The following is a 25802-nucleotide window of genomic DNA, read 5'->3' on the forward strand; positions in this document are numbered from 1 at the left end:
AGGGAGATTACACCAGATCAGACGAGACCGGAGCGGAAGTAACCAGAAGAGAGAAGATGAGAACAGAAGGAAAAGGAGAACCGACAGAAGGCTTCGTTACAGTGAACATCAGAGTGTGACCGTAGTTACGAAGTGTTATAAATATCGTGTGTCATAATTGTCCTTAGGTCCGCCTGGCATAATTCTCCAATAAACAGCTTCCCCAAATCCGTAATCCATTATTTATCATGGAACCCCGGACACGTGACAATATCATAAAATAATGCCAGCTCTTAAAATGCAAATGGGACCTTTGCCCATTAGTGGTAAAGTCCGAATTGTGTGGGGAATATTTCCACAAGTGTAATATTGCATATTTTAATAATTGAAGACCACACTTTATTTTACCAGATTTACAAAATATAAAATTAAATTTTAGAAAATGTTTAAATGAAAATGCATATAAACAGTAATTCCAAATGACCCATAAGAATCATACTGTATCTCAGTGTTATAAAATCACAAGGAGAGGCTTATTCAATTGCAGAAATAGCAGGATAATTATGTAGTAACTCCATATGCTAAGAAGTTTTCACTTTTTTCACAGTTCGAATTACCCACACGTAATCCAGTCTTCATCATGTGGATCTTGATAAATATCATCACAGCCTGGGAATCTCATTTCTTGTGGCGACTCAGTGGTCTTCATTTTCATCGTTCATCGGTTCTTGTGGCGACTCTCATGTCGGTTGTCTCTTTTGTAGGAGTCTCTCCTTCCTTGGACTTCCCTTTCTAACATTAGCTGTTTTTATGCTTAGATGATATTTCGTATATATGTGCTCGTTTATTTCTTTTGTTCCGGATGTTTTAGAACTAAAAACATATCTTTTGGTGAAACTCGAGTTTTCTCCTGAGTCACTTGGCTCTTTGTGATCACCAGGGCCCGGAGTTTGATGACATGTCATCTTTTTTTCCTTGTATCCTATGCGATGCTCTTAAATATATAAATCTCGGATATGCGCTGCTGGTTACAGAAATGTAAATTTTATAGGTAAGTTTTGGTCATTTTTAGGTTTAAGGTCATTATTTTCAATTTGGGGGTAATTTTTTGGACTTTTAAGGGTATTTCTTGTCATTTTTGTCCATTTTAGGGATTTTTCTTCATGTTTTCTGAAATGTGAATAACATGGAAGCGAAGTGTTCTTTCTTTTCTCCTTTATGTCATTTTTTTATTTTTTCGGTCATTTTTTTAATATTTTCAGGTCATCAAAATCCGGGCCCTGCATATTACAATTTTGGGCCATAGTTTAGGTCATTTTTCTTGATTTTATAGGTCATTTTTTAAATATTTTCAGGTCATCAAAGTCCGTGCCCTGGTGATCACTATTGGATTCAGAGTTTCTCAAAGCAAAATGAAGTTATTGCCAGAGGACTAAGCTGACTGCTGGCCTTTATCATGTTACTTGAAACGTAGTTCTTATATTTCCTGTCGGAGTGGTTTTATTGCGCTTCTGATAATTCTCTGACACAAAGCGATAAGAAAATTTGGTAATGGGATAGCGTATGTTGTACTCCAAAAGATTTCTCCACCTTCTCGTGGTGGTGGGGCTTGCGCGACTCTCTGACCTTGAGAGGTATGCCGGCGGTAGTTTAATTACCGGTGGGGGCACCAATGCCGGAAATGTCAAAGGGTAGAGTCCAGACTAAGAGAGATGCCTAAGCGGCCTCCGTAGTCTAGGGGAAACGTTCCCACCTCATGACTCAAGGAACGCGGGCTCAAACCCGGCGGAGGTCGTGGAATTTTTAAGGGCGGAAAAATTCAGGGAGCAAGTCCTCCGGGAGGGACTTTAAGCCGTGGGTCCCGTGTCGTAGCTTTACGGCACGTAAAAGAACCTCATGCCTCAAGGAGGTCTCTGAGCCAAATTANTAAAATTACACCAGATCACACGAAATGTCATTTACCACACAGCTCAAGCGTGATTAAATAAACAGGCATGTAAGCAAAGCATCAGTTGCTCTGAATGGAAACATCTCTTGACTGCAGCCCTGTCAGTATCCGACTCTAGTAACTACAGTTACCTGAAAATGCTCCCTGGCATTGCATGAAGCGTAGGTCTCATTAATATCTTCAACTCTTATGTGAACAGCCGATCACAGTGGCCGAGCACTCTAAGACATGGAATGTCTTCGCCCGCTCGAATGCTGGGATCGTGAGTTCGAATCCCATTCGAGGCATGGATGTGTGTCTGCGTTTATTCTGTGTTTGTGTTGTGCTGTATAGGTAGCGGCTTTGCGACGAGCTGATCCCCATCCATGGAGTCCTAACGAATATCTAAGATAAAGAACCTGAAATGAAACGAAGTGTTTCACGGATGCCCTATAATCCAAGTGGGAGCAACTGGAGTAAAGACAGAAGATTATGTGAACAGGTTTGCATTATGGCACAGGGTCTATTTAACAAAATTCAGGGGGAAATAATGTATGGATGCAGGTGCTGTAATATGTAATGCAGCGTCCGTGATTCCTTTGCAACAATTGATGTGTTTTTTTTTTTGTAATGAATAAACATCAAAACCAATGAGGTATTAAGAACTGCAAAGCACGCATCTGGAAAGAAATCTGTATTTCGTCGGAGTGCCACTTTCTAATTCTGGGTTACAGCTCTATTATTCAGAGATCAGAGATCAATTGGATGTACACTTTGAACACGTGCGTCCTAGTTCCAATTTGTCAACAGTGCCAGCCTTGGTCTCACTGTCTTTGTTTGCAGTTCACGTGTGACTGTTGAAATGATGCGGGTTGCCTCTTCGATGAATAGCATTATGCGTCTATATATATATAAATATATATATACCAGTAAGTTTCCTAGTACAAGTGCTCTGCAGATTATACGACATATTCGAAATGTCCCCATGTAATATTGACAATTTAATTTTACAGTCTATTCCAGGCGGGAATTTCTGGGCATAGGACTGAAACAAAGAAGTCCAGTTACTTTTTTTTCCTTGGAACTACAGCCCCAGTGGGCCTAGGCCTACCTCCATGAACTTCTCCGTTCACTTCGGTTTTTCTAGATCTTTCACATTCGGTAGGACTCCTTGGGCGGGTGATAAGTTCGTCGCAAGGCCTCTACCTGTACACAAACACAGAAAAACGCACACACACAAAATAAACATCCATGCCCTGAATGGGATTCGAACCCACGATCCCGGTTTCCAAGCGAGCGAAGACAGTACATGCCTTAGACCGCTCGGCTACCGTGACCGGCCAAGTTACTTTAGATCCAGAAATATTACCCTAAAAATGTATTCGTTGCAATATATTGGTCAACCTGGATATTTTATAAAGAGAACTACAGAATATATCTATTACATTCTATTTTGAGAAATCGTAATACAGTTTTTAGGAGTATAAATATATTTTTTGTTCCATAACTCTTTAAAATAAACTTCTGTATTTTCCACGCAGCTCAACAGGAAATTTTATATCCTGAATAGTAGCCCATCACTCAAAGAATCGGTAATATAAATGGAAAATAAATATTGACACGTGTCCTGGCTCCCGTGACAAATAATTATGGATTTCGGATTAGACGAAGCTCTTGCATTGGACGACTCGTTTACAATTACATTTATAATCACTACAATCACTCTGACATCACTTCTTCCAGACGATGCGACCTGACTAGTCCATCATCTCTGATTTGGTCTTCTCTCTGGTCTTATCTCTGCTCCAGTCTGATCTTGTCTCTCTTCTGCTTGTCTCCGCTCCCGTCTGTCCTGATCTCCTTATATGTGATGTAATCTCCTTAAGGTAGGTTCTTGGCGTACCGGATAGCATACACAGCCCCGAACAGTTCAGTATTTCATTCCCGTGGTAATCTCCTTCCTATGTACGCATTACCACAGAAACACCACCAGTTCTGCCATAACTTATGTGTCTATCAGAGTGTTTTCATGGAAGTGCATGTATACTAGTCTCATGGTAAGCCGTTGCCGCGGGAACGTGCTTTGTCAATGCTCGTTGCCTAGGAAATCAACTTTGATCTCACTCAACTGTTCCGGCACTTAGGCGGCACGCTACAATATGAATATATTGTAACGGCCGGAGAATAGTCACTGCAAGAGGAGTAGCCGAACCAAAAGAAGACGCAGCAAACACAGCCTTGAAAGAAAGGACACGGGGATGTACCGTTAGGCTGCTCGGGCCGAACAAATTTAAAGAGGGAGCAGTGTAACGTGGATGGCGCAACAGGAAGTAGGGGTCACGTGAACTCTGCGTTTCCACAAGTGACGTCACGTACCCCCACTCCTCCCATCATTACGCAACGCTCAGTAAACACCCCTCCCCGCTAGGCTGTGACGTCACGCAACAGGCGAGTCAGTGCAGCGACTATTGCCAGGCAATGCGTAAGTAGAAACACCTGACAACAATACCTGATATATGTTGCCGAGAGGCAATGTGTTCTCTATGTTGTCCGTACCGAGCCTAAATAAGGAGCAGCGAACACTATTCAGGAGTCAGATATAGTGATAGTGTGGAGGGGTCAGAGAATACCCCGTGTGGAGGCGGGGTCGAATACCTCCACCGCGACCCTGCGAGTCGTAGGAGGCGAAGAAAAGGGAAGTCTCAAATGTGAGACAGTAAAATATGGTCGCAAGTCCAAAAGTACTAGGACCCGAGAAACACTGTGCTGGCAAGGGCCAGCAGCATATACAAAAGACAGACCCACCCTCTCGTCAGAGAGGGCGCCCCAAAGAAACAAGGCTGTAACAGTCGAGGAGCAATAAGTATCTGGTCATGAGCCCCAGGAGGGTGCTCGACACCAAGACTTACTGACTGACTGACCATCAGTCGCAATGTGACTTGGACTTGGAGTCAGGAGTAGTGAGGATTGAGATTTGAGTTACGAGAGAGTTACTAGTAGTGAGTATTGAGTTACTAGAGAGAGAGTTACTAGTATCCAGTATGAATTGAAGTCCAGCAGGTACGAGTCGAGTTGTATCAAGTGCATGGCAGTGACTCCAGCAGGAGAAGTCATTGTGAAACTGACGAGGGCAGTAGTTGTGGAACTGTAAATTGTGTAAATGTAAGAGCGAATGTGGAATAAATTCGCTATATCCAAAACGGCTTGAAGTTATTTGTCGCGTCACATACCCAACACGTGACAATATGTTTTACAAATTTTAACTTAAATGTTTTTCAATGTAGTGAATATTGAATGAAATGCAAGGACAAATTGTCCTTGGCTCCGTGTAATGGTATCTTCAAAACCGATGAAGATTTGTGTCTCCATTCAACACAGATTAAGGCCCATGCTGAGTACAAAATGAAAAGAAAATAATTTGAAAGTACGTGTTCTCCGTATTCCATTCCTGAACATCTTTCATCTCTCAGTTTGCTATCGTGATGTTACTGCGTAGTGGCCTCCGTAATCTAGAGGTAACGTTCCCACCTCATGACTCGTGGTACGTGGGTTCAAACCCGGCGGAGGTCGTCGAATTTTTAAGGGCGGAAAAATTCAGGGAACAAGTCCTCCGGGAGGGACTTTAAGCCGTGGGTCCCGTGTCGTAGCTTTATGGCACGTAAAAGAACCTAATGTCCTAAGGGGACCACTGAGCCAAATTCAGGACATTTCCCGCCCAACAGTAGTCTCTAACGCCTCTGGTAGATGGGGGAAGCATCTAGATACCGCTGAGCTAGTAGAGGCCGAACTCGCTGGCTGAGTCGGGACTGATGGCACGCACCAGTATCGATAGGGTATAGAGACTGGTAGAATATCACAGGGGGACGTACAATAGACCACAGGTCGCGGTGCATGGGGAAACCCACCCCCTCCAATAATAATAATAATAATAATACTGCGTTGCAGAATAATGTGACCCTCGAATCACTTATTCCAGGCTTCATACAAATAGGTTATTTTGTTCTATAATTATTGTACTAGTATAAACATTCACACTCACTCACACACACACACACACACATACACACAGAGCTACGTACATGGAATGGTGACCGAGAAAAGGATTTACAGTAAGTACTCGATTGGCCGTGCCATAGCTCAAGCGGTTAGTCGCTGGCTTCCCACCGCGGCGGCCCGGGTTCGATCCCGGTTTTGGTCAAGTGGAATTTGTGGTGAACAAAGTGGCGCTGGGGCAGGTTTTCTCCGAGTACATCGGTTTCCCCTTCCAATCTTCATTCCACCAATTGCTCCACAATCACCCTCACCTATCATCTAGGGCGGGTACAATAGGCCAGAAGTGGCCTAGTCCCACCCCACTAGCACTAAAAATATACTCAATTAGTCGCCATGTACTTGAAAATGTTATTGTTTGCAATCTTCTAATGTTGTGGTTATTAAATAATGGGTATTACTATTATTAGTTTTACTTTTTTTAGCAGCCGCTACTTATTCGGTATATCCTGGGTTCAAAGCTCGAAATTGCAACTGGCTTTCTTGATTACTGTTTCTTTTAATTTTCATCCGCCCTCAATCGCATGCTCGAATATTATCTTGAAATGGGCCACTGCCGCTTCCTTATGCATCATTTATAATTTATCAATCTTAAATTTTCTTCTTTTCTACGCCATACAAACAACCACGCTCAAAAGGCGTTTTAAGTAAGCCATAAATTAATCAAGTTCACCTTATCCACGGTTTTCTTCAATGAAGATGTATCACTGTCAGAGGGTATCATATTTTTGTGATGTTTCTGAATGACTTCAGCCACCGACTTCTGAATTAACTTATATCAAAGATGCGTTGCAAAGAACACAGATGACTCGAATATCTGCATGATAAAAGGAAGCCTTTGTATGGAAGACCCACGTTTTATACAAGAAACTGATGCCTTGATAATGTACTTTCTCACATTGAATGATAGGGTCTAAGCAGAGAACTATGTTCTTGTCACTAATCCTGTTTGATGAATTTTCAATAATGCGGGAGCCTTTCCAGTATAAAGAATGAAACCCGAATGTTGAAGTTAGTGTGCGTGATTCTCTTCCCGTACCCCTCCCCCACGTACAGAGGGTTGTTTCGATGTGGTTGTCGTTTCTGTTTCATGTTCTGGAGGTCTCATGTCTGGATATAAATTCGGAGTCCATGTATCTTCAGATATTTTTTGAAGTTCTCAGTTTCCTCAGGCAAGTACTGGCACGGTACTTTAAAAAATAGGCCACAACTGCTTCATTCTACGCCCTGTCCAATACAAATTGATTGTGCCTTACAATGTGCGCAATCAGTAATATGTACAATTAACAAACTTCATGTAATAAATAAAGAAGCAACAAGTTTATTTACTTTAGAATTTAGAAATGATGTTAATCTACATATGTACTTTACTTACTTAGGGAAATCTTAAACGAAATTGTTTTCAATAATGTTATATTTTAGCGTCCTGTTGCACTGATTTATGTCCATGATTTATTCTAACCGTCTTACAGTGCATACATTTATTCACCTTACTCTTCTCTCTTGCACTACATGTTTCAGCACAAAAGTGCCATCTTCAGGTGCTTTTCTATGTACGTCAAACTACTTCATTGCATGCCCTGTTGTCTTTATACTAAAATAACTAAAATATATATTCGTCATATATATTGATAAATTTTAAATATTAAAAACATTAAAACTGTTCAGGATTTGTCATCCTTATGTCGTATCTCAATACGCGAGTCACACCTATCTTCTTCTATCGGAGTATTCTTCCTACTTTCGTGTGTGTATTGTGCTTTGTGTTGTGTCTTGCTCCTGTGACTGCGTGTGTTATACTGCTGGGCCTGCTGGGTATGTGTGTGTGTGAAATTGTTTTCCTCGATTCAGAGAAAATTGTAAATTACGGAGCTACTTAAAAATGAAATTACTTCTACATGACCATCAGTTAGCATTAAGATAAAGCTAACGGTGTAGCTACCCCTGAAACAGGCAGTGGAGGCCTGGTGGAAAAGATTGTCGTGCACGGCGCTTAGGAAAAAGGCATATGGGTGAGTTAGCGGAAACTGATGTCAAGTTTCTTTTCAGTTTCCGTCATTCTCATTTCATTATTTATCCATTAATTAATTTATTTATATGTGTGTTCCCACTTTCTGTTTCTTTTCCCCTATATCTCTTTCTTTCTTCTACCAAATTTTCTGTCTCTTTCTTTAGTTATAGTTTCCTTATGGCTCTTTCCTGCACATGCGTAGACAGGGACACGCATGCAAACACGCAGACGTGCAGTAGCTGCGAAATGAATATTACTTTCGCTCTACTTCTGGGGATATTAAGCTGTAACACATATTTATAACGTACAGCTTTTGGAGCTTGTATTATCGTGATTGTGAAGTTTGTTTTATATGATCATCCTTAGACATGCATCTTTCATTCCACGCCCGCAATCACAGCTAAAATGAAAACAGATATGAAGTTTGTGCCAATTTATATGTTGCCGTTTCTCTTTGCGTATCACAAATGCTGTTATATGAGCAATTTGTCTACCCAGACGTCTCCTCTTCCTGCAGTGCTGCAGCATCGCCCTGTTGCTGTTGTTTTGGGTTCATTCTGACGTCACTGCATTCCAGTGAGTCGTGTTCCGCACGAACCGGCACAGCGCAGAAACTACACACGTAATCATGAAGACCTAGGGTGCGGTCCTCTGGGTTATGACACCGTATAAATTGATAAGTGGTTACTAACGTTGCGGTGAAGCCTGCTTCTTCCACTCAGAGCATCCGGTCCTTCCGAAAAGTTTGTATCTGCCTACGATTCAAGAGTCTAATCTTCAGAGCTGTGAGTCCGAACCATTAAAGGCATGGTAGCACCATGAGTCCGCAACTACTGCCTGATCCCTTACCTTAGCTCCATGTCACTGTATTCATCAGACGTAATATTACTACAGTCGGTTTCAGTTTCACTGCTGAGATGATCTTGCACTGTAGATATACAAACACAATTGCCTTAGTTCAGTTCGGCTGTGCACTTCACAAGTACGCTAGTGGCCAATGTATTCTGTGCTAATGTTATACGCAGCAAGTACTCCTGTTTCCATCCATTCCTTCCTCACCCCTCAAATGTCAAGATTAGAGAGTTTGTTAGTACCACACTACACGGTGCCGTAACCCAGAAGATCAAATCATAAATTACTACCGCGGAAACCGGAAAATCTCATGTAATTAAAAGTGTAATAAAATTATTAATGAATTCGTAGCGAACTTCAAGTGAGGTACTTACATTTTGTGTAATCCTTACGGAATAAGGACTAATTAAAAAGAATATTGCTTCGAGTAAAAGATATACGTCTTCACTAAATCCTAGAACGCTAGGGAACAGAAAATTTCAAATAGAAATGATGCAGTAGACGGTTGGATTGAAGATCGGGGGAGAATATCAGTGAGTAACAGCTGACAGAGTGAGAAAATGAGCAATAGATTGAATAAATAAGCGAATGAGTGATAGGCGATTTGGAAGTTAGGGAGTTAGTAAATGACTGAGTTACTGAGTAAATGGGTAACTGAGAGAATGAATGTATGGATACGTGAGAGGTAGTAGAATGAATGGGGAATAAAAGAGATGATGAGTGACAGAAAGAAAGTTAGTGATTGAGGGGGGTAATTAATAAAGTTAATGTGTCTGTGTGGCATGCACTGCCTTCGCTCGCTTGGAAACCGAGATCGTGGGTTCGAATCCCACTTAGGGCATGGATGTTTAGTTTGCGACGAGCTGATCACCCGCCCAACGAGTCCTACCGAATGTGTAAGATCTAGAAAAACCGAAGTGAACGGAGAGGTTCATGGAGGTAGGCCTAGGCCCACTGGGGCTGTAGTGCCAAGGGGGAAAAAATGTGTCTGTGTGGGTGGATGGGTAAGAGAATTAGTGGAGATTGAGAGATCTTGTGAGTGACTGAGTAAGACTGTGAATGAACGAGAAATTGATAGAACGTTTTCTTAGAAGAGTGAGTGACAGATGCAAAGAGCTAACACAGAGCCAGTAGTCTCAGTAACCAATCCTTTTAATGATCCGCCAATTTCAAACCGAACACATAGCCTGCTTTCCTCTATATTCTGCGATCCTGTTAAAATTTGTGGTGTTTCCCGGAGATCCGAGGTTATATTCCTACTCGCTCTGTCTTTTTACATTCTAGGTTCCTGTGAGTTTTAATAAATTCAGATAACTTCTTGCTGTGAGGCAAAATCTGCATTTTATTTAACGTTTTTACAATTGTTTTAAAATTCCCTGAAACCTGAATTGGATTTCCATATAAATAATGCTCTAAAGAACTTACCCCAGCTGTGTTGGTGGATATTTCTCACGATTTCATTTTAAACTGAAAATTTCCAACTCAATCTTCTTTGAATCCCTGCATCAGGTCTTCGAATTTCTAGTTCACGCGCCTGTACTTTCTCTGTCTCAAGATGTCGCAGCTCGAATAATGATCTACAAATGTAACTAATTATTAGTAACACACTTAAACGCATTTATTTATGACATCAAATTAATGTATTTCTATGGTATTAAACTGATGCCATGTCATGTGCAACCTCTTTAAAAAAATCCGATTAAGATATGTTCACAAGAACACGTTGACTTAAAGTTATCAGAATCCGTTTTTCCAAGTTTCTGTGAAGTTTATCTCGGCATCGCCTTCTCATTTCTGAGGGGTAAAACAGTCAACTACTAAAGAACATGTCCTCTTCCTCACCGCTGGGTCGGTCACACACACGTGAATCGCAGCGAAGTGGAGAACATAATCTTCTTAAAAGAATTGCCTTAACAAATCTGCGAATGTTTTAAAGATTTCTTCCCACATTCATTGCATTCGTCTTTTATTATAAAAGCTGTAAGTATTAAATTAATGAGATATTTGCTCATGAGCTGTCGCTTCGGTTGTTATTCTTTCATGACGGATGCATGTAAACTGATTGTGACTGAGAACAATATGCTGACTAGAAAGTTTAGTCATAAGAAGGAGAAAATATCATGCAGTTGGAGGGAATAAAATAATAAGGACTTCATAATTGGCATTCTTCACATAATATTGTTAGGGCTATTAAATCAACAATAATTGCAAATTGCACTTGGGGAATTGTTACAATGATACAGACCTTCCTGGAAATCAACAAATTAAGGTAGGTTAAAATATATAAGTACGTATATATAAGCACTACAATCTTATTCGTTTGGTAACATTGAGACTTGGTTTCCCGCTCTGAAGGAAGAACGTGAAATAGATTCACGATATTTTTGAACGAATTACAAAGTAAAGTTATTTTGAGCTAAGAAAATGGAAAGAATAAAAGATAAATTCTTTAACGAAGAGCTATATAAATTGTAGTCTTGCATAACGTTGCTTTGGTGATGAAATAAAAGAGGTTCAGGTGGTCAGAAATCAGAAATTAGTGTCGAATTTTGTCTGGAAATCTCACGTGACAAGGGAACAGACTTTTGCATATATGAGAGGATAGTAACGATAACGGACCTTAGACAAATCAAGTGTTAATGTTTCAAATGGATTAATCTTGATCAGAATAAGATCCAGTCGTAGAAAACTGTGAACGCGGCCGCTATTTGTGTTCCAAAAGTATGGAATTGTAGTCTGTTGAGTAACTCTGAACTGAGCGGCCTCCGTAGTCTAGGGGTAACGTTCCCACCTCATGACTCAAGGTACGCGGGTTCAAACCCGGCGGAGGTCGTGGAATTTTTGAGGGCGGAAAAATTCAGGGAACAAGTCCTCCGGGAGGGACTTTAAGCCGTGTGTCCCGTGTCGTAGCTTTACGGCACGTAAAAGAACCTCATGTCTCCAAAGGAGGCCACTGAGCCAAATTAAGGACATTTCCCGTCCAACAGTAGTCCCTAACGCCTCTGGTAGATGGGGGAAGCATCGAGACACCTCTGAGCCGGTAGAAGCCGACCTCGCTGGCTGAGTAGGGACTGATGGTAAGCACCAGTACCGGTAGGGTATAGAGGCTGGTAGAAGATTTTAAGGGGACGCACAATAGATCAAACTGGTCGCGGTGCATGGGGAAACCCACCCCTCCAATAACAACAACAACAACTCTGAACTGCCCAGAATTGGCTGAGCATCGTGTAGTCGGAGAGGAAGGAAAAGAGGTTCAGGTAGAAGGAAGGACGTTTGGATGGGGAGACAGATAAATGGATCAATGGATGGACGCGTGGATAGCAAAGACCCACCCAGAAGCGTGTAGGTATTCAAGCAGTTGATTACATTGTAAGAGGGTGTATATTTTTACCTATAATTCTGAAATGGTTTTCCAAAAGAAACACTAAAATCTATTTAGATTTATACAATTCGTGTCGTTCTGTAATTAGAATTATGTTGAAAGGCGAACGTTCTAGAAGTTACGAAACAACCCCAAACTAAACCAGAGCAAAGATATTTAAAAATAAATAATATATCATAACGGATTTTATCAACGCGTTGGCAGGCAACAGCTCTGTAAACACGGTCCAACACGCAACAATAGAGGAAGCTGTGCTTTCTGTAGATCCGACCAGACTGGCTGGATAGCGACAATGTGATGTATGTTTACTGTAGGTGCATGTCCGTTCCTCGGCTATATAAGTAAGAGTGACTGTTACGAGTAGTAGACAGTGCCCCCGTGTGGAGGCGGGGTCGAATACCTCCACCGTCACCCTGCGAGTCGTAGCAGGCGACGGAAAGGGAAGTCTCAAATCTGAGACAGTAAAATATGTTAGCGAGTCCCAAGGGACTCGGACCCGAGAAAAATCGCGCTGGCAAGGGCCAGCAGCATATACAAAGGATAGACCCGTCCTCTCGTCAGAGAGGGCACCCCACAGAAATAAGACCGTAACTGTCAAACAGTAATAAATATCTGGTCATGTGCCCCAGGAGGGTGCTCGACACCAAGACTTACTGACTGACAGGCCGTCAATCGCAATGTGACTTTGACTTTGACGAGTAGTAGCGGCAGAAGCACGCAAACGAGAGGACAGCAGTAAGCTGGAGGAGTACAGAAGAGTACAAGAAGTCAGCCTGTAAAGATTTAACGTGTGGTTTGAAGACTTTATGTGTGCTATAATGCAGTGGTATTGGGAGTGTGTAATTTTGTGAGACTTTTATAGTTCCTGTGGTATAAATCCGTGAAGACCAGTGGAAATAAACTGAAGAGATTAGCGTGGAGCACTGTATAGTGTGAAAATCAGCAACAGCGTCATTATTATATATAGATACGGCCTGTAGGATGCCAATAAATCCAATTACCAGTCCGAACTCCGTCTTTAGTCAAACACTTGACAATATATAAGACACTGCAAATATTATTAATCTTAATGAAATTTTAGTATTATTTTTGAGGACCCCTGCATTAATAGAGTTGAAATGGGCCCACAAATCACAACAGTATTCCAGAGAGAATATGTGCAATTAGCTGCTGCACACAAATTGAGTTCCCTGTCCCTTGAGCCTGAACAAAACATGACGTAACCTGTAGCAATTCAGGCTCATCTATTATATAAGCGCATAATGCACGAAACGCGTTTCTTGCTTCTGCACGTATTCTGGCATTTCAGGGAATTTCCTTTCGGCTCGACTAACGACAGCATAAACGATGCCTCTCTTGTATTCCATCTCTGTTAATTAGTATCCCATGAGATATACTGGCCTGACTCAGTAATTGACCAAAGTAAGGACCTCCCTTCTCCCACAGGTTCGAGTCTGTAATACATTTGACAACTACGTTTCATGTATCCGCAGAGGATTCTGTAAGAGGCGTTAGCGCTCTACTCCTGTGTGAGTAAGTAACTTTATGTACCTTTTTGCTGACCGTGACATTTTGATTCCGTTGGTTTTCTTTTTAGAAATAACCGAAAATATCAACCGCCGTCATATTTGTAAATCCTGATTTATATTGTGACGCGCTGCTAAGTAACGGCTAGGTGAAAATGTTCCCGCGAAGACAGATTCTTGGTAAACAGCTCGTTGCTGCGTAACAAGTACAACAGTACGCGCCGAGACTTGTCGCTAGGCAATTACGTGATAACAGGTCTCTACAATAATAGAAGAGGCTTTCTGTATTATCCGTGCCGCGGCTATATAAGGAGAGCTGAGAGTTGTAGGATTAGAGAGAACTGGCACTAGGAGCTGTGAGCGTCAAGAGAATTGGAGAGAGAATTAGAGTTCAAAAGTTTCAAGAAAATTGTTGAAGAAGAATTAGAAGTCAGCCTGTGAAGATTTAACATTTGATTTTAAGACTTAACTTTGTGTTGTGTAGTTACAGTAATCTTTGGGCCACGCCATACTTCAAGCGGTTAGTCGCTGGCTTCCCACCGCGGCGGCCCGGGTTCGATCCCGGGTCTGGTCAAGTGAGATTTGAGGTGGACAAATTGGCGCCAGTTGTTCCACAATCATCCTCATCTATCATCTTGGGCTAGAACAATAGGCCAGAAGTGGCCGCAGTACAAGGGACTTAGTCCCACCCCACTAGCAATAAAAAGGAATACTATATCTTTAGGATGTTTATTTATACTTACGACTTGTGAGTACCCAATAAATCTAGTTACCAAATTCAAACCCCGCCTACAAGTCAGTAAAACAATTGACAAAATATTATTTATATATAAATTTTATATAACCGACTCCATTGTTTAATTATCGGTGGCAAACTGGAAACTAAATGATAATTTCCCAGGGAAGTTACAGGGCTCTTTTACGTTTACATTTTCGCTTGGATTCTGGCTCAATGGGAGAGAACAGAACCCAGTAGGAGGACACACAACGGGCGGTCTGTTGAACTCTGCTTGTTCCACTTTAAGAAACTGTCAAATAAGAAGCAAAATGGGAAGTGTGTCCAAATGGAGTGTAAGTAAGCTGACACGTATGTTGGGCATTTCCATCCTCCCATTTTTGGTTAAAACGCGTTCCAGAAGCTTGATATGACTCCGTCATTAGGGAAAAGTATGAAACCTATTTTGTCCGTTAGATCCATCTACACGATTACTATCCTCGGAGCATGGGAGAATATTTCGTACATTTTTAGAGGATCATGAATCACATATTTATGCCCAATGAACTTTATCCGTAAGACCTACGATTCGAAATAATTGAAGAAAATGGAGCGAATGTTCCAGAATTTTTATGCTATAAGTACACTTTCTAAACTGTTCTTGTAATCCATGTTATTTATGTTAAGCTTTCAACTTCTGGATCCTGTTTCCGGGAACAGATAGGGAAAATATATGCAATTTTAATACACTTTTTCTAGGACGTAAAATAACCCTATGGCAGCCGCGCAAAAATTCCAAATTAATGTTCACTTTCACAGTGAAAATGAAGCAATAATATGACACGTTTTGTGAAGACTCAAATTATACAGAGAAATATTTTTAAAATGTTGATTACAAATGAACATATACAAACATGGCGATACTGAGAACTTTTATTTTATTTGTAATAAAAATGTAATAAATCAAAAATATATAATTAAATAAACAATAGTCTCTTCTAAAAGGAACATCATTCAACTTAATTCTTTGTTATTTAAAATAATATTTTTTTGTTATTTAATGATCAAGTCAAGCAGGATGAGATAGACAGGACATGTAGCACGAATGGGGTGAGAAGATAAATACATATAAGATATTGGTGGGATAAAGAGAAGGAAAGAGACTACTGGGAAGACCAAGGCGTAGGTGGGTGGACAATTATAAAATGGATTTTAGAGAGATAGTATATGGGATGGTATGGGCTGGATCGACTTAGCTCGGGATATGGACCAGTGAAGGGCCCTTGTGAACACGGTAATGAGCCTTCGGGTTTCATAGAATGCTGGGAAGTTCTAGAATAGCTGCAGAATTGGAGGCTTCTCTAGAAGGACTCAGCTCCATGAGTAAGCGACATTTTGCGACACTAGATATACTTTCCTGAAATTGTGTGTGGTCAAAGACCATAATTTGTTCTATATATATACGCACATGGGGTGCAAGTCGTGAAGCTTTCGCAGCCGCTTACTTACTTACTTACTTACTTACTTACTCTTGGAGCTGAGCCCTTCTGGAGGAGTCGCGAATTCTGCAGCTACTGAAGAATTTCCCAGCATTTTATGGAACCCGAAGGTTCATTACCGTGTTCACAAGAGCCCTCCACTTGTCCCTATCCTCAGCCAGATCTATCCAATCCATACCATCACATCCTGTCCCTCTAAGATCAATTCTATTATTGTCCAACCAACTATGCCTTGGTCTTCCCTGTGGTGTCTTTCATTCTGGCTTTCCCACCAATATCCTATATGCATTCCTCGTCCCCCACATTCATGCTACATGACCTGCCCACCTCATCCTCCTTGACTACACCATTCCAGTTATACTTGGAGAAGAGTACAAGTTATGAAGCTCCTCATTATGCAGTTTTCCCCAACCTCCTGTCACTTCATCTCTCTCCGGCCCAAATATTCTCCACAACACCTGTACTCAAACACCCTCAGTCTATGTTCCTCCCTTAATGTCAGAGATCAAGTTTCACAGCCATACAAAACCACAGGCAAAATTATAGTTTTGTATACTCTAATTTGTTTGTTTTTGGACAGCAGATGAGAAGACAAAAGGTTCTTGGCTGAATGGTAGCAAGCATTACCTGAGTTCAATCGCCTCTTAATTTCCTCCTCAATCAGGTTTCCATCTGTTATCGTTGTTCCCAAATATCTTAACTGTGCCACATTTTCAAAACATCTGTTTCCTATATTTATGTCATGATTTTGTACTGTATTTTGGTGATGAGACATCAAGATATACTTAGTTTTCTCTGTGTTTACTTCTAGACCAACCTCTTTACTTGGGTCGATTAAAGTTTGTGTGCTTTCCTTTATGGTATCTACATTATCACCCAGTAGGTTCACATCATCGGCGTAGACCAACAGCTGATGTGTCCCATTTAATTTCAGTCCCACCTGGTTTCCCTGGGCCTTCCTAATGGCATATTCTAAGGCAAAGTTTAAAAGGAGTGGCGATAAAGCATCCCCTTATTTTAGACCATTCTGGATAGGAAATTTATCAGAAAAATATTTACCTACGCGGACTTTACTATACGTTTCGTTTAAACACATTTTAATCAACCTAACTAGTTTCATGGGTATCCCAAACTCTATTAGAATATTGTACAATACTTCCCTCCTAACTGAATCATAGGCTTTCTTGAAGTCTATGAATAGCTGATATACTGTCTCATCACACTCACATTTTTTCTCCAATATCTGACGAATGCAAATCTCCAATATTTTCATCTATATATGGACTTAACATTGAAGGAAGAATATTGGGCAAAATTTTATATGAAGTTGATAGCAGTGATATCCCCCGACAATTACTACAGTCAGTTTTATCACCCTTCTTGTGCACTGGTACAATAATAGACTCCTTCCAGTGATCAGGCAATTTTTCCTTGTGCCTAATAGAAGTAATTAGATTATAGATCTTAGAATATAATATTTCACCTCCTGCTTGAATAAGTTCTGCCGGAATTTTATCATTACGTGGCGATTTATACCGTTTCAATTTTGCAATAGCACTTTCAACCTCAAAAGGGCTAGGATCAGGTATTAACGGCTCAGCTGTATGGATTTCTGTCTGCCTAACAGCACTGACCCTATGTACATCCAATAACTGAGAGAAGTAGTTCTTCCACCTATTCAAAATGTTGTGGGAATCTGCAAGCAGATCACCATTCTCATCCTTCACTAAGTTACTGCTAGGCTGGTAACCCCTCTTAAAATAATTTGTTCCTCTGTACAGGTCTCTAATGTTCTTGTTCTTACTGTTCATTGCAAGCTCATCAGTTTTGTCTTTCAGATATTCCCTCTTTTGGTCCTGAATTGCCTGCTGGTTTCACGTCTTATATTGTTCAGATTATCCCCATTTAACTCGCTTGGATCATGTAACCACTGCAATTTGGCCTGCTTTCTTTGATCTAATAATTTTGAGCATCCTTCATCGAACCATGGCTTATGCTTCTTCGGTTCATAATAACCTAGACTATCTTAGGCAGATATTTTTATATTCTCTCTAATAGTTTCCCAAGCTTTATTAACATCCACCTCAGTTTCCAAGTTTTCAAACTTGATTAATTTTTTTCGTGTTTTCGACCGTGTCAGTTAGTTAAAAATTATAGAAGTTTCAGGGACCATCACACTACCAGAACTTGATTGTGGGGACACAGCTGGTCCATAAAACGTCGGTAATATGTAACCGACTGATATGGCTGATAAACCGAGAAATTTTGTCAACATGGATAACTGAAAGCGTGTATCTTGCTTACGAATCAGGTTTTATGTGTATGTTTATATGCTGAAATCTGTCGTAATGCTGGACATCGCTAATTTAATAACAGACCAATTTACAATAGATGCTCGCCCACTTGCACAGCCTCTGATACTTTCAGATTTACGTTCAGTGTAACATTTTCGTAATGGGTTAGTTGTAATGCCAGAACTTTCTCTCCATAAACATGCTTAAGATGTGTTTGCTTTACAAAACACAGACGAAGAGGACACGCAGATCACACGCCATGAATACAACTGCGAGGAAACCGAGAGTGGAGATAAATATCCTAAAATATTCTGTATTAGCTGCGGGAGACACCAAACTCTATACTACATTTTTATTGGCTGAAAGAACACACGAGTGAAAAATTGTAACCTTCTGACTGACTGGTTGATTATTTGGTTATTGGACAACGGTAATTTAACTGAATGCGTTTTTGACGAAAGAGATTCGAATATAGTCATATATGGTGACTTGGTATAAATTTGAAAGGAGGCGGACTGTTTAAAGGCTGCGTTTTTCTAGTTAGACTGAGGAAATCCATCACTACGTCAGTCACGGTCCCCTCTAGTACGGCCGAGATTCTACGCGGAAACCTCCAGAATACAAAGTTATATCCTGACAATTGCCTGGTATAGGTGGTTTAGTTTGTAACTCTTTGGTTCCGGTCCCTTAATTTTTCTATGTTTAGTATTTCAGAAGACGACGGAATTCTAACGAATCAACGTTAAACGAAGTAGCTCTCAGCCGAGATTCGGTGTACTGAAATATTTTTCGAAGCCCTTCATCTTGCGGAACTGTAAGCTTGACACAGTACTTCGCTGCACGAAATGATCTGGAAAGTTACGATAACCCGCAGTGCTCTCTGCCAATATCTGAAGCAGTTTCTCTTGTTGTGTGTGCTGTCTGGTTGATATGAAACTCGTCTAGGGACTGCAGATCATGGAAGTGAGTCAGACATTGATCGATGGGTTTATGGCGCAATGGATGACACTCTGGAGTGGCAAAGCAGGTCCTCTGAAACACCTAGAAAATTAATTCATTTGCGACGAATGCTTGTGTGGATAACGAACGCGAAATACGTCTCGTATGTTCTGCGGTGGAGGTTACATATTTTCCAAATTCATTCCTTTTTCTTTCGGAGTATCTATCTATTGCCGTGCCATAGCTCAGGCGGTTAGTCCCTCGCTTCACACCGCGGCGGCCAGGCTTAGAACCCGGATGAGGTCATGTGGGATTTGTGGTGGGCAAAGTGGGACTGTGGCACGTTTTGTCCGCGTACTTCGTTTTCCCCTGCGAATCTCCATTCCACCAGTTGCTCCACAATCACCATCATCTATCATCTGGGGCGGGTACGATAGGCAAGTAGTGGCCGCAGTACTAAGTGGACTCAGTCTCACCTCACTAAGATTAATAACAAATAAATCTGTCCATGGCTGTAGAACCCTTGTGAAACTTGGCCGTTTTTCAGTTTCTTAATCTATACATAGTCGGCAGAACTGCATGGACAAGAGATCAGCCAGTCGCAAGGCCACTAACTACACACAGAACAATACAAGCACAGAATAAACGCAAACGGACATCCATGTCTCTAGTGGGATTCGAAGAAACGATCCCAGTGTTCGAGCGGGAGATGGTTCATGCCTTAGACCGCATGGCCACTGTGATCGGCAAAAGGAATGCAAACAGCACATTCTGTTCCCAAGCGGTCACCCATCCAAACACTAACCACACCCAAAGTTGCTTACTTTGGTGTTCGGACTAGAACCAACTTTTTCAACATGGTACTGCCGTTGGCGTGTCCGATTATCTAATTGACTCTAATGGGTTACAGAGAATTCCTTCGCCAGTTCAGTGACTGTAAATTTACGAAAGAAGGCTCTGCAATATGAAGTTAGTGATGCTATAGAATATTGTGATATAACAACATTATGTAAGTGAAGGAAGGAGAACACTTGTTTTTTCGGAGAAATAGAGGCAAACTGCGTTGTTGCACTTTACGTAATTGTTTCTGAATTATAGTGAAAGAAACGCAAGATGGCCGTCCAATGTCATGGAATGACCGCCCTCCAGACCCCTACAGCATTAGTGTAATTACTGTCTTGTTTCTGATGCTAGTTCCTATTAAATACTAAGTTTGCGTGGCATGCCAAGAAATAGAGGGGAAGCCTTCCATGAGATAAATTCTTGTCTCCTCTTCTGAGGTACCGTGCTGCTATTCTGTGGTGGTCATTGAAATCCGGCTACTCTGGAAACTTGGTGCAGTCCACTCCCTCCCTTCCCCACCCTCCCCTCTCTCTATATATATATATCTCTCTCTCTCTAACCTATGCAGATTTGGCCTGCTTCCCTCTGATAAGAGAAACCATCCATGGGTGTTAGATAAAGAGGATGAAAGTACAGAACTGTTAGGTTTATTATGGACTCTATCCATCGTCTGGTATATATAAGACAAAAACCCCCCGTTTCGGAGACTGGATCTGTCTCCGTCCTCAGGTGTATGGGGCCCGTTAGAAAGAGGTAGTCTCAATCACTGAAAAACTTCACTCAATAGAGAACAGCCTATAAACACTTGACAGCAGGTTCCAGCATTGGGAATAAGAATAAAATCACAGCAAAAGACGAGCTAGAACTTTTGTGCCAAGCATGCATATGTCAAAAATTTGATAAGACAGTGATATGGATGAAGTTCCAGGAATTAAGTTAAAAACGAGGTAAAAATATAGAGGATGTATAGCTAATTATGCAGATAAAGAATCATGCCACCAGGCGACTTCTCGAGATAAGACTTCACTCCAGAGCAAAACTAGCACATGTAGCGGAAGACACTGATTTTCATAAAAACTTTCATTTTCACTTGTTGACCTCTTCTTTGATTCTTTAAAGGATAAAAGTAATTTAAGAAGATTTGAAAGATTTTTTTAGGAAAATATAAAGGAAATAAAACAAGTAGAGCAGTGGAGAATTAGAAACACTGAAGAAATAGATGAGATATGGAAGAAAGAATATGTAGTCCGATTTATAGAGGCAAGAAGACTCGACTTGCTGGGACATGTATGAAGATTGGATGCTAACAGAATACCAGGAAAATCTTGTATGAGAGGATCTATACTAAAAGAGTAACAGCCAGACCAAAATTGAGGTGGTTTGATGGTGTCAAAGAAGATCTTAGGATACTGAGAGTTAAAGATTAGAAACCCAGCAGGCCCAGCAGTATAACACACGCAGTCACAGGAGCAAGACACAACACGAAGCACAATACACACGCGAAAGTAGGAAGAATGCTCCGATAGAGGAAGACAGGTGTGACTCGCGTATTGAGATAAGACATAAGGATGACAAATCCTGAACAGTTTTAATATTTTTAATATTTAAAATTTATCAATATATATGACGAGTATAAAGACAACAGGGCATGCAATGAAGTAGTTCGACGTACAACGAAAGGCACCTGAAGATGACACATTTGTGCTGAAACATGTAGTGCAAGAGAGAAGAGTAAGGTGAATAAATGTATGCACTGTAAGACGGTTAGAATAAATCATGGACATTAGAAATCCACTGTGATGGACAAAGATGCTTGGAGGCTGTTGTTGCAGGAGGCCAAGGACCACAGAGGGCTGTAAAGCCAGTTGGTATAGTATAAGAGAAATCATCATCAAAATTACAACATAGCTATAGATATGTAACAAATAATTTGAAAATATTTCAGAACTTCTCCAGGAATATGAGCCGAGATGGCGCTTTCTGTCTAACGACTGGCTACGGGCTGGACACTGAAGGGTCCCGGTAGGGGCAAGATTTTCCTCCTCCCCACACCGTCCAGGCCAGTTATGGGGCCCATTCAGACTCTTTTCCAATAGGTACTTGGGTCTCTTTACCCGGGGGTAAAGCGGCAGGGGCGTGAACCTGACCACTCACCTCCAGCTAGTGCCGAGGTCAAGAATACGTAAATCTATACATCCACTCCCCCATACGCTCGCAAAGTGCACTGCTCAACTAGTTAAACACAAGGACAAGTTTACCTTTTTCACATCTCCAAGAATAATAATAGCAAACACAAATGAAGTTCATTATTAAAGTAAATTCAGATTAATTTCAGGAAATGTTACATATTTTTCAGTTTTAATCCGACAAAATTATATCAGGCATACATTTCAATTAGATTCTAAACGGTTCTGACGATACGCGGGATTTCTGCGGCTTTGGGCTTTGCCCCTCGTCCGGTATACTAAAGAACGCAACGTTTCGGAGAGTGTACCGGAAACTGGAGCTAACCTCAGTCACTAGTCCCATTATCGAGGCTAGATATTTCTGAAAAACAGTGTTTCACTTGGGGGGGGGGATATAAGTTATACGTGTTTGAAAGAGTATGCGGAACTATTTAACTATTTGCATCCAGGAGGAATGAACTAAATGGGCAGTTCAGGATACTGTAAAGGTGGAACTTCAATATCTAAGGTCATCTGATGCTGTTAGCGGACGGTCACAGTTGCCGCGCTGTCTAAGGCATGAACAATCCTCTCCCGCTCGATCACTGGGGTCATGGGTTCGAATCCCATATGAGGCATGAATATCTGTGTGCTTTTATTCTATGTTTGTGTTGTTCTGTATGTAGGTAGCGACCTAGTGATGGGCTCATCTCCCGTCCAAGGAGTCCTACCTACTGTGTATAGGATTAAGAAACTGGAAAATGGGCCAAGGTCCGAAGGGCTGTAGAGCCATTTTTTCCTCTCGCTCCCACTGTGGAGCATATGGCTGATTTCTCAGGAGTCCCACCGTCTGTGAAAAATGATTACGGAACTGATTAAGAGGCCAGGGCCCTGAATGGGTTGGAAGAGCCATTGAAAAGAAAAAAAACTCCCCTAGTTGAATGCTAATTGAAGAATTACATGTGTATATGTCAATATTTGTATTCGGTTGTAAACGAATTAGCAAGTAAAATGGAGAAATTAATTGATTCGGACCCTTAGAAACGCGAATTTCCTCTAAACAAATATTTGAAACTTCATTTCTAACATCTCAAACAATGCAGCGGTCCCCATCACAAGGACCAAATCGTCAATGTTGTTCAAGGCAGTAATCGCCATTTGTTTTTTGAGAATTTTACAAAATCCTTAAGTACATTCAGAGGGAAGAATGTAGATTTCGTAAATGTTGAAGAATGTGGTACTTATAGGTAATATTGTACTTTAAACTTCTTAGGACTTATAGATCTGGTAAGATATCTAACTGTATATAATTCTAGTAAGACGAGGAGGAATGTGACGCCTCCATCTTCAGGGTCAAAGTATAAGGGAAGAAAGTAGGAAGCAGCAAATATTGCAAGCGTTCACTGCTTGCTGCTTGCTTTATTGCTCGACCCTCTGAAACATGGGTAAAATTCACCAGACTACACAACGTCACAACTGAGACGCAGCGTTCTTCACAGGCAGTTGCGTGAGAGTGTCAAATCTCAAAGAATTTGAGTTATTATTCAGTATCCTTTGTAAAAATATTGTCCTCTGACTTAAAATCTAATTACTTCTTGGTCACTTATGCCTGCATCACAACATACAGATTAACGTACAGTGGCAAAAATTGTAGGTTATGGCATCTGATGAACATGTATTTTCTGCTTTTAGGACGGGTCGAGATATTCTGCTCAGCAGTTTCTTCTCAGAACCTTCAAGCTATGTTTTCTCTGTGTGAGACACTATATCCCATATCTACATAAACTCAGGTAAAATTATTGTTGTGTACGCTTATCTCTATAGAGCCGTTCACGGTATCCGACCGCTCTGAGACATGTACTGTCTTCGCTCGCTCGGAAGTCGTGTTCGTGTGTTCGAATCCCAAACAAGACATGGATGTTTGGTATGTGTATCTGTTTATTCTGTTTTTCTGTAGTCGTGTGTTTAGGTAGAGGCCTGGCGACGAGCTGATCACTCGTTGAAGGAGTCCCATCGTCTGTAAAATGATCAAAGTGAAAAACAAAACTCTTTACCTTAAGGTACAAGAGGAACGGATGACGTAAGTACGTAATTTATCTCTATATTTCTGGAGAGGAGGAAAATTGAAGATGTGTAAACAAGACGGTGCGTCCAGGAACCGTTAGGACTTTTTTTTTAATTTGCCCTGCAATACCATCTGCTGGCGAGTTGTGGCATTAAGATTCTTGAAGTTTCAGCTGTGGCTGTCTATAATTTCAAAGCGCAAGCATCGCTGCATCATGTGTTCTGACCTTGAATGTAACAGTACTGTTCTGACGCTCATCTGAAAATGGCGGTTGAACAGACAGCCTACATCAAATTTTGTTTGAAGTTAGACAAAACAGCCAGAGAAGCATACGAAATGATGAAAAGTGTGTACGGTAGTGACTGTTTGAGTCGCTCGAACATTTTTCGATGGTATGCTATATTTCGTGACTGCAGGGAGGACATTGAAGACACTCCACGTGCATCAAAGCCGAGAACAAGTCGCACTGAAGAAAATGTGAGAAAAAGTGACCTAAATCCTTGCATCAGAGAAGATGTGTTTCTGCAGGACTCATCGAGGAGCTTTTTGGTATACCAAAAAGTACTGTGTATCAAATTTTGACCAAGGATTTGGGCAAACGGAAGGTCTGTGCGCGGTTTGTACAGCACGCGCTGTCAGGCGGTGAAAAACATGCCACAGTGGAACACTGCAAAGAAATGTTACGGTCGGCCCAAAGTGATATAAAATGTACAAAATCGATTGTTACTGGTGACGAGACATGGTGTCTTCAATATGAGCCTCTCACAGAGCGGCAGACTGCAGCGTGGTCGTGCCCAAAGAAGCCGAAACCAAAGAAAGTGCGCATGCAAACAGAGCCGAGTAAAGACACTGCTAACCGTTTTCTTCGATTCCAAAGGAATCATTCACAAGGAAGTTCTGCCAGAAGGTCAAACAGTGAATTCTGATTATTATCTCGGAATCCTCAATCGTTTGTGGGCTAGAATTCTTCAAATTCGACCTGCATATCGAGAGCAAGGTTCCTGGTCGCTCCTGCACGACAATGCCCCACCCAACAAATCGAAGATCGTGCGCGATTTTTTGGCCAGAAAAGGGATCACAGTCCTTGACCATCCTCCGTATTCGCCAGATTTGGCTCCAGCAGATTTCTGGTTGTTCCCAAAGTTAAGTTGGCGATGAAAGGAGACCGTCACGACACCGTCCAGGACATCCAAAGGGAATCTACCGCAGTTTTAAATGCGATTCTACAGAAGGTGTACAGTGACTCTTTTCGAAAACTTTTCAAACTATTCCAACTGTGTATTGATTCAGAAAGAGACTATCTTGAATAAAAAGAGTGAAAATTTGAAAATAATTCACGTCTTGTATTTTTAATGAACACAGTCCTAACAGAACCTGGACACACTGTGTAAATTGTTCCATTAAAGAAATAATAACTCAAATGATACATAAACAATAAACGAACGCACTCATAAATAAATAAATAAATAAATATAAGCAGGAAGAAGAAAGTGTTTAACAATGCAGTACAAATATTTTTCATGTGTGATCTCTTGAGTTTCCCATGTCATTGACA

At 41.1% G+C, this 25802-nt stretch overlaps 1 protein-coding gene across 2 annotated transcripts in view; it reads right to left on the bottom strand.

Annotated features, from left to right (window-relative positions):
- LOC111871786 (cyclic nucleotide-gated cation channel subunit A) overlaps positions 1-25802 on the bottom strand; it is a 215594-nt gene that overhangs the window by 86994 nt on the left and 102798 nt on the right. The window lies entirely within an intron of this gene.

The sequence above is a fragment of the Cryptotermes secundus genome, unplaced genomic scaffold (assembly GCF_002891405.2).
Source record: "Cryptotermes secundus unplaced genomic scaffold, Csec_1.0 scaffold846, whole genome shotgun sequence".
NCBI lineage: Eukaryota > Metazoa > Arthropoda > Insecta > Blattodea > Kalotermitidae > Cryptotermes > Cryptotermes secundus.